The sequence below is a fragment of the Tuber melanosporum genome (genome assembly GCF_000151645.1).
Source record: "Tuber melanosporum whole genome shotgun sequence assembly, scaffold_14, strain Mel28".
Lineage (NCBI taxonomy): Eukaryota > Fungi > Ascomycota > Pezizomycetes > Pezizales > Tuberaceae > Tuber > Tuber melanosporum.
Genome location: NW_003298797.1, coordinates 413155 through 419918, shown reverse-complemented (window position 1 = coordinate 419918; position 6764 = coordinate 413155).

The following is a 6764-nucleotide window of genomic DNA, read 5'->3' as shown; positions in this document are numbered from 1 at the left end:
AGATCCGAATTGATGTCTTCCACGGTTACAGTATTATGATATGATACCTCTAAGCCTTCCGCATGCCCCTGTTGGCACAACCACCCCTGAGCAGGACCCTTGCTGTGATATGATGCCCAGATTAAATAAGCCACCTGGGATACTGTACTGTACATACCAAATTGACAGCAAGGCATTGGGTTCGACTTCAGGGTAACTTAATTCGCCACCTCACCATACAACAAGAGGTGATACTTGGCTCCAACCCAGGCAAAGCAAGGAATTATCGGGGACCGTTCTTCATGAACCTGCGGATTCTGGCTCCTGTTTTGAGTTTACTTGTTACCACGGCAGATACTGCTGTATTACGGAATTACTCTACCGAGTCCCTATTTCTGTGGCTGGGCATTCGTGGCTCTCGCTTGCGCTCTGGGTAAACCCGCGAAATCCAGTGATGAGTTAAACCTCACCACTGCCCCTAATATTTCTAGAACTCCGAATTTGGTCTGGCATAAGATCCGAATCATAATTTGGGTTTGGTTTCTCTAGAAAAACACTTGAATCAAAGACAAAGATTGGTCGGATGGGGAAGACCTCAACCCCAGTCCCGACCGCGTGAATTCGGACTCGGTTGAAGGATTGCTGTCAAGCTTTCGCGAAATCCCCCACCCGGTAATTCGGGATATTACTGGTGCTGGAGAATTGCTTGACTGCGGTTTGAGATAAAGAAGCGGATCGTGTCCATGTGGGCTTGCGATTAGGTCAGTGATAGCATCTAGGTGTTACAAAGCTCAATGTTCCTATTCTCCCGCCATATTGTACAGTACTTGGGACCCCGGGGATCCATTTCCCCGGATTATGGAGCAGGCGATTACATTTAATTATTTGTTTTTTTGTAGATAGGTAGGAACACCGATTGATTCGCTTGCAAAACTGTGGTGGGGAAGTGAGGAAAGGAGCATTACCGGATAGAGTGGGTCGTGGTCAGGGTCTCAGTTTGCTGGGTTGCCGATTGTGCTAGGTATGCTTTTATATATCTCTGGATTGGTTTGACGTGATTACACCTTCGGTTACCTCATGAACTTGTTAGCAACGTTGTCCCTTTGTAGGGGTCTGGCGGGCTACGTGGACTGAACAGCTGATTGCGGAAGTGGCATAAATGCAGCGAGAGGTACTTCGAGATTGAACAAAAATCTGGCTTAGCCTTTTCTACATTGTGGATGGGAGCGTCAGCGTCCTGAAAACTTACTTTCCCCTGTTTACGTCATAGTCGCTCACTCGATTAATTGAACAGTTGTAGGTTTTGACCTCCCTACAAGAGACTACTTTTTTATAGATCATAGAATTGAGTGTGCTGTACCGTCAACCCTAGAGAGGTAGCATCCTTCAAAGGGTTTGTCCTCAGAAAGAACACAGCTTCCACTATCAATGGGGCTCTTGTCGCTTTCCCCTCCCCGCTAGTCACGCATTTGCACCACCTAGGTCTATTTATCTCCTCCACTTCACCACCCCTCCTCTTATTGTACCTCTCCCATTTCACCTCCTTTAGCTATTTTAAGAGCCACCAACCACATCCGCAGCAGCATCTGACAACTCTTTTTCTCGAGATGTTAAGAGACAAACAGTACAATAACCAAGCATTGGCACAGCGACCCATGTGCTATCCCTTCCCCCGCCATCAATCAGAGCTAGACTCGAGCTTCGATACCTCAATTCCCGTCCCTGGTTTCGCAAATGAAGAAATCTCCCGGGCGCACGTGACTCAAAATAGGGATGGGGAAGCGGGAAACTCTGGTGCGACGGGGATGGCCAAACTCATCGGCCAACCAGAGTGTGTATATTGTCATTCTCCAGTGTCGGGGAGTGCATCACAGCGCCGGCTGCCACACAACCCACAACTTTTAAATACTACACCAGCACCCTCAAGCATAGTCCGGGTCGAACAACATAAAGTAATAGAACTCGGGCCTGCCACGGAGGAACAGCGGGCGAGCTTGGGAATATTCCAAAAGACCCTAAATGCGCTTGCTCGCATGGCTATTTTGAAGCCATTCTGTCTGGCGCGCCAGACCGATTTGGAGGGCAGTTCTAACAGCCGCGGCGGCAGCGGGCCCAACACTGGCGCTCGAGTAAGCGGCCCTATTAGGGGAGAAGCTGGGGATCAATCTTCTAGTGCGACCACCTATTATTCATTCACAGATGGCCCATCACTCTCTGGTGAACAACCTCAAGTTCCTCCCCCTCCTGGCCACTGCAGGCCCCTTCCGGGTCATGCACTTTGCGCACTAGATCAGGAGGTCTCAGAGTCTTTTCGAATGCTTGATACTCTGAGAGCCGAAGCATGGGTAAGTCATACAGATAACTCACATTCTTAGCTTTCTTTCTCATTTTTTCCTTCTTCTTTTCTCTCCTTCACTAATGGATATTAGCACCGCCGGCGTGGCACCATTGGGCCTCTGAGGTTGCCAGAAGTCCAAGGTGTTAAAAGGAGTGCTCATATTCCGATTCCGCAGGGACGGAGGATAGCGGACTAGAGTTGGTCGCCGTGTATTTGGAAAATTTTCAGCCTAATTTTGACATGGATGTTGCTTGATGGTTTGTTTCTTCCTGTCACATTTATTGGTTTCCGAATTTGATTTTTTTTTCTTCTTCTTTGCAGAATCTTTAGGGCTTCTAGATCTGGGTTAGAGCGAGCCGAGACTGGTTGTGGTATGTGGGGGTTCATTTTTCTACTTGGGCTTTGGGTGGTCAGTTGGAATTAGTCCATGGAGTTTGGAAGTAGATTTTGATGTCAAAGGTTGTGATGTGTATTTCTAATCTTGACATTGAATTTGACATTGGCTGGAACCCCTTCGCCACTTCCTTCCCCACCAAAAAAGGTTGTGCCTCTCCTCAAATAATAAGGTTATGATAGGTAGAGAGTGTCTGCGATTCTTGTTCTTTCCATGCTGCCGGAGGTGTCCTATATATACACAAACTGTTCCTTTGCAAACATCTTCCTTGTCCACCAACCTCGCAGAGTTCTATACAACAGTTTCGTCAGGATGTCACACATTCCTTTCGCTCAACTTCTTCAAACTTCCCCCAAAAACGTTTCCCCTAAAATATAGCTGTCCCAGACAGCCCTGATACCTTCGTGCTTCTTCTCCGGTTTCCTAACTCTTATGGTGCGACACCCGATTGTCTCAAGACCTCCGGAACATAACCAATTACCCGCGGTATCCCTAGTTCAATTTCCTGAAACCTTCCAAACACTTCTCCTCTCATCATCAAACAACCTTCGCCTTATCCTCTGACATCCTCCTGCATAGTCAACCACATAGCACGGAAGCTTCGTGATTTTCAACATCTCCAGCCACCACCGGTATAAATTATCTCCAGGTAGAGCAACTAGGGGCTTTACCATGAATATAATAGACTTATCATTATTTGGGTCAGTGGCCTACGGTATGTGCTTGTATTTTTGCCTTCCGCTTAGAGACAGTGGATTAGGAGATGTCCATTCATCGTTTTCCCCCAAGGAGAATTGGTAATTGGGAAGTGCTTGGTTGGTAGAGTTTATGAAGATTGTACTGCCAGTGTACTGTACAGTACAATGGCTTTCTTCTCTAATCCTGTGGGGCTGGGAAATCTCTTTTCCCGATGGCAACAAGTGTCCTGCTGTGTACACCACTTGAAGGTCTAGATGCGTGTGAACACGGTTGCAATGTTGAAGGCCAGTTCTTTTGAGAGGATAAAATCGAGTTATCACAATCCTACTTAGTCAGCGGTTAGCGGTATAAAATGATAAAACAATATACTATATGAAAGGATACAGTGAGTGAGTGAGTATTATAGCTTGGGTATGGGAGATCAAAACATATCTTAGTCCCGTTTCTGAAAAAGAAAAAAACGCCATCACAGCTTGAACATGCTCTCCATATATACACAAGCTCTGTTCTTGATACCAGTTAATTTTTATATCATAATGGAACCTACAGGACTGGGAACAGCAAGAACTAGCCAGACATCAAGGGTACTATGGAGTAGCCAGTGATCCCAGGGGGCCAGTCCGGCCTTGGGTTTGAAAAGCCTGGGTCAGTCGAGTATAGTAGAAATTCTCAGTGGCCGCCAAAACCCGGGGACGCCCAGGCAACTAACCGCCTGGCCGAGTCTTGGAGCAACACAGGTCAAATCCGCCAGATGCCCAGGTAATCCGAAGATATCTATTGACGGCCTGCAGGCTTTCCATTTTAAATCACTCGGGATAGGATAATAGTAGCAACATACCCCCGGCGCTATATCTCGCTCAAGACAAATCTATGTCATTTACCGATGAACCGCCATGATACCTAAATATACTGTCCAACCTCAAGACACTCTATACCATTCTTCACACAACTTTCTAACCAGCTTGGGTGAATATATATTAACCGAGCGACTCTGTGATGTTGAATGATAAAATATTTATTTGTAATGAAACAGGTGATCTCCTGAAACGTCGGCCTGTAGGTGACCTGGGCCGAGCCTAGCTTTAGTTTCATCCGGGATGAGTACTATTGTATAATATTATTAAATTTGACAGGTTTTCCATATATTCTACTGTTCGGCTAACGGGAGCCCACTGTTATCCACCTAGTGGAGCTAGCACGGTATCTTTGCAGTACAGGGCTTGGAAATTAGGTGTTTGTTGAGTGATGTTTTATGATCTTGATGAATATAAGTTTTAATGCAAGGGAGGGGTGGCGCCGGTAATAGATATTGTGTCCTCCCATAGGGCATCCTAATCCATTGCTGAATGAACCCGATGAATGGAGGACTAGCCCTCCACTTCCGAACGCTTTCTCCGGCATCAAATTTTATTCCAGGCAGTAGGAATGGTTCACTGTAATATTTGCCAACCTGCTCTAGTTCACCTAATAACAAGGTTCGGATCCCGTCTATACTTTCTGTTGGGCTTTAATTTACGAGATTTTCCTGTGGGCTCTGGGGGAACGTACTGGGTTTCCTGGGATGTGAATAAAGTAGAGCAGCAGTCCTGGGAGGGGTGGTGTGGAGCCCAGCCCCCACGAATACTGGCTAGGTTGGGTTTAGTAGGTGAGAAGGCAATGTTTTTCACGCGCAACGTGGTGTAGAACCAACTACACCACGAAACAGCATTACAACCTTGGCATCATGTGGAGCTATAATAGAGCTAACAAATAAGAGTACCTTCTAACCTAAACCTAGTTGTCATATCCACGTGAATGCATGCAAGATTCCCATGCCAAGCGAGGTGGTGTTTAGCCTGCCACCTCTGATTTAAGATCATGATTTGGGATAAGGTCTTGTCAACTTTAATGTAAATTATTACTTGGACATTCTGACAGGTAAACGATTAATAGCTATAATAATTGGAGCCACACAACAGGTGATAACCTTCTAACAGCTACGGGTAAGAGCGACTGAGAGCGACTGTGGGGCATGACAATAGCAAGCATGCTGAGCAGCTGTGACCACCAAGATTAGAATGGGAATACGAAAGCAGAATTAGACACCCGATAGAGAATGGGTATGTGTAGTGATAGTTGGAAGGATTGGATGATAGCCTCATTGCACTTTACATCTCATGTATTTAGGATAGTGCCTGCATGGGAAAACCTTTTAGATACTATATCCATGAGGATGGTATCCGGAAGGGTTTACTGCCAAGCCCATAGTTTCTTGCCTGCGGGCATCATAACATGTGGCGGGCTAGGTAATTGGGCTGCCCTCTTGTAGCAGTTTTTTTACTTTAGTGCTCCACCAGCACCTCCACTAGTACACATCTACTGACAAACACTGCCATACACACCCCCAACCATCAACGTAACTGAGTAATTCTTTTGACCACCATCACAAACCAACCTTCTACCATCCCTCCAGGTTGAATAGCATTCATACGGTTAACACAATGCAGGGCCTCTTTGATGAATTGTTGGGAAAGCAGCTACAGGTTATCACAGATCACACATTCTCCATTCCCTTCCCGAGACACGGCTTGTGTCCAGGATATAAGGTCGGTCTTAAGAAGATTGGAGATGGAGCCTTTCCAGATCTGGAATTCGCAAAAGCAATGGAGGAGAAAGTTATCAAGGTGCTCTAGGTTAGGTCAGAGCTTGTTTGTAAAGAGAAGCAACTTCTTGTCTGTGGTGTAACCGGTACGGGTACTCAGTTATTGGTTTTGTTTTATGTTTTGTTTTAAGTATCGCTTTGATACTTGGTTTTGGTTTATGTTTTGTTTTAAGTATCGCTTTGATACTTGGTTTGTTTTAAGTATTGTTTGATACTTGGTTTTGTTTTATGTTTTAAGTATCGTTTGATACTTGGTTTTGTTTTATGTTTTGTTTTAAGTATCGTTTGATACTTAAATTAGTTTGACAAAAGTGTATCGATTGATACCTTTGATTAGTTTTGTTCATTCTAGACATGAACAGATTTGTGTATTTAAAGAGCACCTGATTCCACGATGGAAAAGGCAGACCTCAACAGACAGTATTTCAATATACTTGGTTGAACGGTTACTTCTTTGTTCCTCAGTACATCTTTGAAATCTCCTTTAGTTTTCAGCTCTCGCCCCCTCTCTGGTAGAGCAGGCCACCTGCCAACTATCGTATCTTTACCGATAACATGACTAGCACCATGCAAACACGTTACATTTTTTTAACCTCAGCAAGTGGTTAAGAACCTGTCTACGGATTTAGGCCTGGTCAACCTATCGATATCCACCTCGAGACGATAGTGGAGAGAAGCGGCGGAATCACTGCACATTCGGCTTCATCTTCGTA